Genomic DNA, 13,025 nt, shown 5'->3' with positions numbered 1-13,025 from the left:
AGTATACGTGTACCATTTGAAAGGTAATCCATTACAGTGAGAGTCAAGGACGAAGTCTTCCTTAATCGTTTCTCTAGTACTATTTTATGGGAGGCATAAGGCTTGGAGACGTTACTATCAATGTCATTATCGCTGTTGTTGCTGTTTTACGTCGCCTTGAGAGGGATGTAAATGGCAATAGTAATCTCCAGTTTAATAACTTTAGTGACTGCTTCTCTTAACGCTTTATTTTCAACAAGACAGACGCCAGTAGGGTGAATGTTTGACAGGAGTAAAGCAATTATGATGAAGTTTGATTGCTTTGTGATATCTTTTTAAAGCAAATTGCATTGCAAGTGCCACCATAGGAACTAGCTGATTCGCTTCGCAGATTCAGAACAAGTTTCTGTACATATTTGGTTACTTGTCTGCAAAACTGTACTGTGTTTGCTGACATACATAGGATTATAAGTATCTTTTTTTTCTTGTTTACTTTAGGTAACTAATCTGTACCTTGAAGTTTCCTAATATGTTAAATACCCAAGTTTGCATTATTAAAAATCGGGAAGCTGGAAGTTAGACGCTTGAAGTATAAAAGGTTTTGTGTTCCTCTATGTGAGAAACAATGGGTGCATGACAGTTCTACGTGTGCATAGTTTAAACTTCATAAGTACACTATTTTTTAAAGATGCATTTACGCGAATGATTTGACTTCGAAAGAAATGTATTGACAATAGTCAACTTCATACGTTTCACGGTATTGTAGGAACTGAACACTATTAGCAAACGAGAAAAAGTTCACCTAAAACAGCAAACAAGTTGAAAGCCGCGAACTCTGCACTTCAAGTATGAAGGGTTTCGTTGATTATTTATATAAGAACTTTCGGCTGCACGATAGTTCCACTGATATTTTATCTCGTAGGCAATAGCAATTTGACGCGAAAGTATGCCAGTATGATGTTTCCTATAAAAGTCTACTTTATTTTACGGCGATCAAAGGGTAGTATAGGTTTCAGGGAGAAACATGGATTGATATCCACAATGGAGCATAAATTTAGAAATATGAGCCTCATTAACGTTCACATCTCTACAGAGAAGACTGCAGAGTTAGAGAAGTACAACATCTACAATCAGTAAAGTGGACCCTCGAAGTCTGTCACAGGTATGATATCAAAATCATACTTGGAAATTTTAACAATCAAGTAGGAACGGAGCCCTTATTCAGATGATACGTCGGGTCACAACATAAAAACACAAATGATGACGGCCTGCGGATTTTTCAGTTAGCAGTATCGCACAAAATGGTTGTTGGAAGAAGCTGGTTTATGCGGAAAGCGATCCACAAACATATATCGGCCTCTCCCAACGGGACCACTTTCATCCAAATTGACCAGGTATTTCTTCAACAACATCGCGTAGAAGCCCCTGTGACAAACAGGTGAGAATCATCCACAACAAATGCCTCTATAATACCTAAAAGGGGGAAATGGATGCCGCAATAACCACAGTTAGTAGATGTCCTGGAGATGTGTGGGGGAACCTACAAGTTTGTAAGCTCCAGAAGTACAGGGAGCAATCACACCAGGCGCGGAAGGTTTATCAACAAGTCAGCAGGATGAAGTCTTATACACCTCGATGCTCATCCTGTCGTGAAAAAGAGGGAAATCTGAATTTCGACAGAATGGCCATATTAAGGGTGTGGATTGAGTACTGCTCAACAACCAAAATATCGACGAGTTGGAGGTCCCGCCAACTGACGACGAGGGACAAATGCTGCCACCACAAAGCATGGAAGTAACAGTCCGTGCAATTCATCGGCGTAAAAACCGTAATTCGCCAGGAGCCGATTGAATTACAGCCGAGTTGGTTAAATATAGTGGTTCATCAACTGATGCTCAAGGTGTGCGACAGCGAATCAATGCCTGACGACTGGTAACGATATATTCCCTGTCCCACTCACAAAAAGGGCAGATTACACAGTACAGTAATTATTAAGTTGCTGAGTAACATCTTGAAGATATCCTGCGCTATTTTGTTAGATCGGATAGCTCCATACATTCAGAAAATCATCGGCTCATACCAAAGAGGCTTCACTCTAGGCAAATCAACAACAGATCAGATTTTCTCTGTGGGGCAAGCGATGGAAAAACCGTTGCACCATCTTTTCATCGAATTTAAAGCGGCTTATGATAGCATAACAAGGGTAAAACTGTACACGGCCATGAGAGAATTCGGTATCCCGACGAAATTGATAAGACTGACTAAGAATGTTACTCTCGACCGAGGTTATTGCCCTGATTTGACTCAGGTACTCATTCACAGTTGAGTCGACTGGTATCCAACGTCAAATCACGATACAAATTCCACTACCACCAGAGATTTGAACTCCGACCTTCCATACGACAGCGTTGTGCTCTGGTCACCCACCTATCTGTACACAAAGGTGATATTCTAATATTATATTATATTCTATTAAGGCTTGCAGAGATGGGATGGTTTTAGTGGACGATGAAAGGTTTATAGTTTGTTTGTGTTGCCGTAAATTCCATTGTCTCTTTGACGGCAGCACGCTGATTGACCACATCGCCAGAATTTTAGTTCAGTTTCGACTGACCGGTTAGGATCATTCAATCAAGTAGACCATATCGCGATAGCTTATTTGGGAAATGTCGTCTGAACGTACATAATAAAAGAGGTCCTCATATCGGCTTCGGCGTTTTCATTTCAAAAGTGGCTAGGCCCGGCCTTAAGTCCACGGAGGTTAATCAGCCTCACCTCTTTTATCTTGAGATACGAGACGCTTCTTTGACATCCACAAATGATGATCATGAGGAATACGCTCTCAAGCCTCGGCGGGCTACCTCTGCAGCAAAACCGAACTTCAGAAAGTAATAAGGACGGTTGAGTGGTGGCTTCACTAAAAGCAATATACTGTTGCCGTCTTTCTGAATATAAAGGGAGCATTCATGATTAATATTGAAGTCGTCAAGGAAGCTCTAACTAAAGTAGGATTGGAGGTGTGTGTTACGCGCTGGATCCTGCTAAGAACCAAGACAAATCAATTTGATCTAGGAGGTGGCCACTTGATGAACTCCGTACCGAGGCGCGTATTAGACAGGAGTAGGGTGAAAATGATGGCGTACATATGCCGACGACTTGGTGAAAATAGTTTTAGTGATGCTTGCCTCAATTATGAATGGATCATAGAGACGCAATACTAAACGAATGCGTGTGAACTCACAGATTTGGACTGTCGCATGAATCTTACCAAAAAGGGGCTGATGTTATTTACCAACAAGAAAAAGCAACGTCAATTTTACTTGCTGCAAGGTTCCAAGTTCCACGGCTAAATGGATAAAGGTTGGCTCTTTGCTCCAGAGTAAACCATCTGGGTGTGATCCTGAGTTCTAAATTAAATTGCCTGCAAGAGAATATTGGTTAAGAAGTGGGCTCTTTGGCTGAGAATGGTTATCTGCGTGTACACAGCCGTGGTTCGTCCCATCCTAACGTATGGTTCTATTGGCGGCGCTGGGCAAGCTATCGGACCTATGCGGTCCTACCCGGCACTCCTACACCTTCTGCCGTGAACCTACACATTAAATACGCTGAGGTGCGCAGTGCCGTCAGACTGCGTGAGTCTAGATGTTATGCAGCGATTACCTCTAGAACTCTGTGCATTTACGCAAGCCGACCTTCATTGAGGAATTAAGATACGATACAATTGGAATTGTCGAAGTTACAGACAGGTTGAGAATTTCTCAGGCATTACTCATCTCTAGCTAGATCCAGACATGGGACGCTTTAAAGACTTCAGAGAAATCTATTATTTCAGGGTGGCCCCCTTTGTGAATGCTATGGGTGAGCCGGCTGGACTTTGCTCCTCTGGATCCACCCACAGTAGTCAAGGTCTTAGGAGTTTGCGGCAACAAAACGGCGAACTACAGTGCTAATTGCAGCTGGGAGCAGTTACTGGTGCCTATCTACCTACTTTATTAGAATATCAGGCAGAGATTGAACTGCAGATCCGCAGCGTGGGTAACGAATTCACTTTTTTTTGCGGCCTAGCGAAAAGTCATCTACACCACGGTGGCGTCCTCTGGTAAGATAGTTGGTTCTCACCGGAGAGTAAGGATGTCCAACGATAGCATGCGCTTGATTTCGTAATGGGCATGACACTACCTCCGACCGCTCCAGTTCGGAGTCCGCGAAAGATAGATTGGGTTACATACAAACTAGCTTCTTGGGAGGAACATTGAATCCATTGAATTTCGAAAACAGTTTAGATGATTTCAGCAAGTAAAAAGGAACGCCATAGTGATGTTATTCAGAAATGTAGAACAGCATCTGACTGGCAAGAAGGTACTACAGTTCCAGTTCTGCGGGAAAAGAAAGGTAGTCCAGCAGAATTCTCAAATTACCGTCCGATCCGGTTGCTGTCCCATACCATGGAGATTATTGAACGCATTCTTGACAACTGTATTCGCAAAATCATTAAAATAACTGTGAATCAAGCCGGGTTTTTCAAGAACTGCAGAAATATTGACATACTGCACTTACATATGGAGAAACTCCGTCAGAAGCATTGCCCTCTTTACATTGCTTTATGAATCTGGAGAAAGCGTTTGACCGTGTGCTACACGGACTCATCTGATCTAATGTTCTACGACAACACCCAGTGCCAGAAGGCGGGTGTATAAAACCATTTTATATCTCTGTCGGTGTTCATCAACGAAGCGCCCTCTTACTACTACCCCTTGTTCTTGTTATGGACACTGTCACACGGGACTTCCAATGTCCAGCGCCATATACACTGCCTTTTGCAGATGATGTTTTCTTAGTCTCTAATAACAAAAATGATCTCAAGCAACTTGTCCAAAAAAGAAAGGATTGCCTCATATATCACGCTCTCAGATTGAATCTGGATAAAATTGAATTTTTAATTACCGATCCACGTTAAGCGGATTGTCAATTGCGGTAACTTGCCCAGAACTGAGCGATTTAAATATCTCGGGTCAATGCTATCGGCAGTGTCGTCCGTCCTGTCCACTATGACTCTGAGAGTTGGTCGACTATAAAAGACAATGAATGGCGCCTTGCGGTAATGGAGACAAAGATGTTGCGTTGGACTACTGGCGTGACACGTTTTGATCACATCCGAAATGAGGATATCCGCGATCGATATTGGGTTGCATCGATTATGGAAAAATTGCGAGAGGGGCGTCTTCGATGGTATGGTTATGTAACTCGCATTAAGGGGAATTGCCAGAATTGGTCTGAACATCGAAGTCGCTAGTAAACGACCAAAAAGCCACCCGAAACAACGGTGACTCGATGGTGGATGGTGATTTAAAAGCCTCGCGACTGCTTCCAGATTAGGCCTTTGATAGAACAAAATAGTGCAACCGATTACGATGAGCCGATTCTGCTTCTGAATGAAAGAAGAAGAAAGAAAGTGAACCTCAGATGTGACAAAACAGAGGAACCGTTTCAATTGCAGGGTGAAGTCGATCATCCGATCAGACCGTTTTTTTGAGAGGGTAACTCTCCCTCTCTCTGCTTGAGGTGTAGGTACTTCTCAGATTATATCCGGGCACAACTCAAACCAACAACCCTCAACCCAAAGGCTGGTCTTTTACTTACTTGCTTACTTGCTGCTTCCGTGTAGTGAACATGTGTCATTCAAATATCGCAGCCATGTATTTAGGATCACAGGCTTAATAATCTTTATGAATGGGCAGATTGGAAAATGTGGTAATGAAACTGGCTCGATCTGAACAGGAAATGATGACCATATTCCAGGCGGATATATACGCACCCCGCGGCGGGGTCGTACATTTGAAATTTTTCAGATAGTCAGGTTAGGCTTCCAGCCATAGATAGCAGTCAGTTGGTGTGGAGTTTCCGCCAGTTATTGCTAAAACCAGGATTGAAACTGGTAATGAGGAGCGGATAGGCTGGCTCACCAAGTAGTTGGTATCCGGCTGCTCACGGTAAAGTCTGCTTTGAAGGGAGAAATTACAAGAGTTTGGCGAATTGAACTTACCGAAAGGCCATCTAATAGGCAAGGTACGATGCAAACGGTTTGGTCATAAGCGGAGCAAAATTAGTCTTTACACTTATCCGCGACGGTGACCGCTCGTCTAAATAATATTCCTCACTTTTCTCGGCTATGGAATTGGACTGGGTTCTCAGATCACTATTTAGCATATTGAACCGTTGTGTCTGTTGTTCCAAGGACAATGAATAACACCGCTGATGGAAATTTGGAAAAGTAGATGCTGCTCTGCGACGTGAGGCAGAACGAACACATTTAAAGACAGGATCAGCCACACATGCCAGCAATGGCTTGTTACGATAAACCACAACCTGAAAACCCACCGACTCTACGTACTAAAGTTTCCAAGCAAAACTGGGTGGAATGATTCCAGAAGAGTCACTGTAACAAGATAAAGGCTGTCGGGAAACAAGTCCTTAGTACTGGATAATGATTTTGTAGGCTTCCAAACGTCACCTATAGTAGACTTTTACAAAAGGCAAAAAATCAAGGGGATAAACACCCTTACTTTCCATATTTTTTCCTTTAGGCAATCAATCTTATTCGGCAGTTCTCCGGTTTACAGGTGAGCTCACTTTTTTTCAATTTATCACTTCATAATAAAATTTTCTCAAATTTTCATGACCCTCTCCACCACTAAGCAAATTTTCTGACGTAGGTAAGTACATTTTTCATAATCGTAGACTATCTTACGATCATATTTTTGTGCCCGTAACCGACTTTATGTACCCATCTAGCAGTAGGCGATGTCTTGGGAAATTTGGTTAAACCGTTTCCACCTACCTAATTGTTAAATTGAATCAAATCCACCTGCGCCTCTTTCTCTACAGTATAAAACCCAATTAAATTGATTTCCATATTATCACACTACGTTCACATTTCCGTAAATGCTAAAATATTCCAAGGGACTATCCAATGGGTCCTAAGGAAGCACTTCATGAATTTCAGAGCAAACTGAAAACATGAATAACGAAATATTCCCCCACCGAGTTGCCATGGTTTGTCTAAGGATTTTAGCTGGTTTATTTCAATTAACAGAGCATTTTCGGTTACCGGCTTATATCTGGAAAGTGATTAAAGATGCAATTAATAGAAAACATGAAACTGGTATGACAAAGGACCTTTAAGTGCTTGGTAGAGAGTGAATATGTGCCCGCCTTTCATTCGCCATTTACGTACTTCTAGTTGGTAATCAAACTGAGAGCATTTAGCGTTTCGGCAGACCCAATTTAATGAGTTATAATATTCAAAGCATTAGAGATTTTTGTGGGGCTGCGGAGCCTGTCAGAAAATAATTAGAATGGAAGCTCAGAATTAATATGAAGTTATTAGATTTATTAGATTTTCGACGGTTGGCGGCCATTTTAAACTGCAAAGGCCTCCTGTAGAAACTAACGACTCCTCCTTCTTTGATGGAGTAGTTAAATTAGGTAAGTGCCATGAAAGCTTTGTGCGAAATTTTCTCAGAGATGGATAGAATGAACTCCATGAATGAATGGTGACAGGGGGATTAATTGCAGTCAATTATTTCTGGTGGAAGGTATACTGGTAAAATTCACATAAAACGGACGATCTTGTCTTCCAAACACTTAATAACGTACACAGACTTAGTGGACAAAATACAGCTTGCCCTACCACATCGAAATTACATTTGCAAGGACATTTGTAATGATCCGGTGAAAGATGTCAGCTTGGTCAAATCGAAAATTGTAACCTGAGGTTTCTTCTAGACATTATTTCGGGCAACTCTACCTACTTTTCTGCACCTTCAAATTCATAAAAAATTGTAAGAATTCCTAGAAGGAAATTTTTTTTTAAGCTTTATGAGGGGAGGCTGTTTTGAAAGCAACAATTGGATGGATATTTCTGTACTCACTTTTGCAGTTTCTGAATATAATAAATTTAAAAGGAGCGTTTCAACAATTAGGTGGATGGTTTTGCCCCGAATCTTTTTGTACAGATTGTTTTGGGAGTATATACTAACGTCATGCCTTCTTTGAGCACGGCTTTCTGCAATGCTTTCACTGAAAAAACATCTGGGTTGTTATGAGGGCACCAGGACTGCTGTAGTGGATACTTTCCCGTTGTGATATAAAAATATCTCCTTTTTGAGGCATCAGAATCTTTTAAGCGGTTCAGCCACTGCAGTTTATCACGAAAGAGGGGACTTCCTCCTACACCTTTTTCCTCATGTGGACCTACTGTTAAGAGAACATCGATTTCCCTACCGACGAAACTACACTTTTGCCACTAGATTCAATCCTGGCAATGCATCTACTAACGTAGTGGCTTCCCTGCTAAAACTGCCATTTATCTTCCGATTAGGTATTTTACCGCAACGACTGTGATATTGAAGTACATGAAGAACGAAATTGGCTTACTTTCATCACTCTCTTGTGTTAAACTTACAAAAGACACCAACCCCAACCGAGCGACAGTTCCTTTAAAAAAAACTTATTCCACGAACTTTACTGAATCGTCAATCCTCCTTTCTGACCGGTGTGTTCAAGCTCAAGCCGGACAAGCGCACCAACTGGCAAGTAAATTTCAGGACAGTCCATTTGCCTCGCCGATAGATAGTAATTAATTCCGTTTTCCCAGTGCGGTTATTTTGTCCGAAAGTTAGGGTTTGAGGAACAATCTAGGGACCTTGAATTCATCGGCGCCAACTCAGCAGCATCATGCTAGCTGTATTTCTGAAATACAACTTAACGATAAAGTACTGATTACTGAGCTATCCTAAGAGAACTCCATTTTTCGGTGCAACCAGGACTGGGCTGCTTCACTTAAGTCCACTGGCGGTGAGATCCTAATTGCAATTAAACATTCACTTTATGCCGAACCCGCCTTCTCCTCCTGCCTGTGTCATTGTGTTTCCTTAAGTGCCTCCCCGTCCAACTCTGTCTCGTCCATTGTATTTTGGATATACTTTCCTTGTGGAAGGGCCGCCTGTCTGAAAATGATTGGATAGTTTGTCCAATCTCCTCACTGTAAGGTACCATTCCCTCCCTTTCTTTTTCTGCAGAGTTTTCAACCAGCACATCCCCCCCCCCCACCATCTCTTCTTTTCCAGCCTGGCCAAACCCACTCCTCTCCTTGTACATTTCCGTACGTCAGAAGAGATGCTCACTCTCAAGTATTTGAAGTCTGTGCAAAACCGCTAAGTTCACTTTCCGCAAAGCCAATTTTGATGTTGTCAACTTAACCCCAACTTCATGCAATTAGGACCGTGTATTAACTTAAGGTCAAACTCTTAGTAATTTTTACAATATCAATCCCGATATTCTCTCCTATTACTTTCCTACTTCTTCAAATTGTCTGGATTCTCATCCAAATTGATTCACCATGAAAACTATTTGTTCTAAGGATGCGCTGCCGAAAACATTTCTGGTTTCTAGAAATGCCACCGGACTTCTTCATTTCAAGCTTATACGCTTCAGCCTGAAGTTAATGATTAAACAAGTCGAGAAACTGGAAGCTGGACGTTTCAAGTATGAAAGGTTTTGTGAGTTTCTTTTATAAAAACATTTGAGTGAACATTTACCCCATTAGTATCTAACACGTAATACATGCATACACTATGTGAGAATATTCACTTTCGGGTGATACTGACTGAATTGGTGCAGAAGCGGCAAATTCGACCTACTATAACTTTGTTAGTAATAGTGGGATTTCCACCAAACTTGGCAGGATCATTCTTCATATTATAACCGACGTTACCTACTTCGTGAGCCTAGGATGAACCTAAAGTCTCTTAAGTCAATTACTAAAAATTATAGAGATATACTATTATTAACTTTCTATGAATAGATATCGATATGAAGGCTATTTCGGAGCCTAGGTACCATATAGTGGCAGCCTTTGATTTTTCGGTTAGGTAATTTCTGAAAGTGGGTCTGAGATAATCACTTTCGACACCTGCAGATCAGCTTGGGGAAGTACTAACCGCGGCCTTTCATTTGATACCCCCCATGACAATATTTGGTGAAAAAAATTATACCCCTCTTTTGCATGTATTCTTAAATTCGAGGTAAAATGATGTAAATCACTGTATGCGTAAGCGGTCGCAGCTCCCACCTTTGTACCAAATTTGGTGTCAAGTGACCAGATCTCCAATCAGTTGCGACCTCAGTTAGCAGATTAGAGTATACATATTGATGTGTAAATATGTGCTCATGCGCTTTCCTTTCCTGACTGTGTATGGGTTAGCGTTTGCTCATCTCTGGTGCGCTGACCAAAATGGCTATATGAAGGATACCCAGAACACAAAACCACTATGGAAGACGAGAGAAGGAGGAAACTTATGATGTAGGGGCTCGGAACCCCAATACCGGTGGCTTTTGAACGAGAGCAAGGGGGCTCCCGGCCGTCAATATCCCTCGACCGCAATGCCTCGGGAGTGGGGAACTGGACCACCTTGGCATATAATGCTACAAGTGATTTAGATCTGCAGGAGGCGGTGTTCAAGCGAACACTATCCGAGAACACTAGTAACAAAGTTGAATAAAGATGAGTTGAAAGCAGCAACAACACTCCCCGCACGTATAAAAGAGGAGCGAAAGCAGGAGGTACACCAGGACCAGGAAAAGGACCCATTCGGAAGAAGTTGGTCAACCCTGAGATCTCTGCCAATACCAAGGAAAGTCAATGAATCCCAAAGGTGAAAAACTGTTTATAAACAGTAATCTGGTTAGGATTTATGGTAACCAATGACTTAATCCGGAGGAGTTACCCTTCATATAGATTAGTGTAAAAATAGTTGAGTTATCCAAGTTTAACAAGGACGTTCAGCCATGAAAACTATGGTGAGAGCACACTCTAATGTGTTCTACACCAAATTACACCAGAAAAATTTGCACTGCCTTGGTAGAACAGTTCAAGTTGAAGGAACATATCGTCAAACATGTCAAAAAAAACTATGGCAATACTCAAATAGCCACATGGCGATTACCAGTAGACCAAGCGCAGAAGTTATTGGCGGCCGGGAAAGTTCGAATCGAATGGGTTGTCTGTCGTCTGAGAGAGCAGATACTTCAAGTGCCTCGCGTTTGACCATTGCACCAGCGGTAGTAATCGGTTCGACCGTACAGAAGTTGTGGGGAGGACCCCAATACTTATTGTGCGAAGGAAAGAGGGGATGGAATAACCGGAATATTGCCGGAAGTGCTAAATGTCCGGAATTTAGGAAGACGCTGACTTCAATAAAAAAATGAGGTTTATTCAAATAAACCTCAGCAGGATTTACTCGAACTGACCACCTACGAATCCCAGGTGGAAATTACCATCATTAGCGAACCCTATAGCAACCGACTAGTGGAGCGGAGATATGGGCATGCGGTCGACAAGCCATACAAAGTACTGGGAAGCAGACAGCCAGTGGGTTTGTGTGGGCGAACATAAACGTGGTATATGTGTGGAGCTGTTACGTTCCACCAAGTTTGACACTGTCCGAATTCGAGGAAATGCTCGACACAATGGGTCGTAATCCAAGGGTGATTGCTGGTGACTTCAATGCTTGGGCTCTTCAGTAGGGTAGCAGAGACGAAAATGCAAGGGGCCACAGTATATTAGACGAAAAAAGCGCCGTTATGTACGCCGCGTAGAGACAAAAGATGGCCAAGCTAAATACTAAATAAATATCTTATGGTGGTTCCACGGGGCATGAGGGTGTCGGGGTGGTTTTAGTGGGTAAGAGTCCCACACGCTAGCGTATCTTTTGGAAATTTCGACCTCCTCATAAAAAAATGTGTACTGAAGCTGACTCTCGCCTACAGGTCGGTAATATTATCACTGAAAGGCAAACGCTCTCCACCGATTACTTGCCCTAAATTATTACAAAACATAATGGACACTCTCTTCCTAGAGGATGTGAAGTGAACTAGTCTGCCGGAAGTCCATTAACCTTGACAAAATTCCTGTAGTGATAAAAGAGGGAAATTCTAGATACAGCAAGGAAATTCGCTGAAAATAAGACCCCCCTGAAAGTGGCAGCCAGGTATACTTGCCCGAGTTTTTACGGCATGCCTTAGAGACAGAGAATTCCCCAAGCAATAGAAGCTACAAAGGCTGATACTTATTTTGAAGACAGGTAAACCATTGGCGGACCTCTCCGCATGTCGATCGATATGTGTGGTCAATAAAATTTGGCAAACCATTTGAGCGAGTAATATACAACAGACTACTCGCTCTTGCGGAAAAGGAAGGAGGCCTATCTGCAAGCAATTTGAGTTTCGTAAGGGGAGATCAACCGTTGATGCAGTCAACATGGTGGCCGGCCTGGTTCGATAAATGCTGCACAGTGCTGACACTCGATGTAAAAAATGCATTCAAATCACGAAAATCGTAGAGGCTCTAACCAAGCTGCAAGCTCTGAAGTACATTGTACGTATCGTTATTGAATTTATTCTTGGTAGAAGAGTTTACTTTGACTCGCAGGATGGACTGAAATTATTCCCGATGAAGGGCGTTGTACCATAAGGTCCTGTCTTAGGTCTCTTACTGTGGTTAATTATGCACGATGGAGTGTTGACGCCAGGACTTCCTAACAGGGCGACAACCATTGGCTTTGTGGAGAATACCGGGGTAACTGTGGTTGCAATACGCTTAGACGAGATCAGTTCCCGGTTGAAAAAGCCCGTCCTATCACTTGCTGAATATAAAACAGAACTAGTGCTAATTACCGAAAGAAGAAAGGACACAACCGTGAAAATGAAAGCTGGGAAACAAAGAATTCGCTCCCTAACATCGCTTAAATACTGGGGAGTAATGATTGATAAAAGGCTCAACGATCAAACATGTAGAGTGCTCTGCAACTAAAGCGTCTTCCATCGTTGTAACGATCTTGAGGATACTACCAAATATTGGTAGACCAAGACAAAGTCGACTTCGTTTTATTTCAAGGGTAATTAGTTCCATGCCACTCTACGCAGCCCCAGTTTCGGCAACGAGTGAAGGTCGGTGTCTCTGCGACCAAATGTACGCAATCGTAGAG

At 42.3% G+C, this 13,025-nt stretch overlaps 1 long non-coding RNA gene across 1 annotated transcript in view; it reads right to left on the bottom strand.

The window, feature by feature from the left end:
* The window catches only part of LOC119659803, a 212,121-nt gene that overhangs the window by 50,419 nt on the left and 148,677 nt on the right, over positions 1-13,025 (bottom strand). The window lies entirely within an intron of this gene.

This window comes from Hermetia illucens, chromosome 6, assembly GCF_905115235.1.
Source record: "Hermetia illucens chromosome 6, iHerIll2.2.curated.20191125, whole genome shotgun sequence".
NCBI classification, from domain to species: Eukaryota; Metazoa; Arthropoda; class Insecta; order Diptera; family Stratiomyidae; genus Hermetia; species Hermetia illucens.
This window is presented reverse-complemented; position numbering and strand designations above follow the sequence as displayed.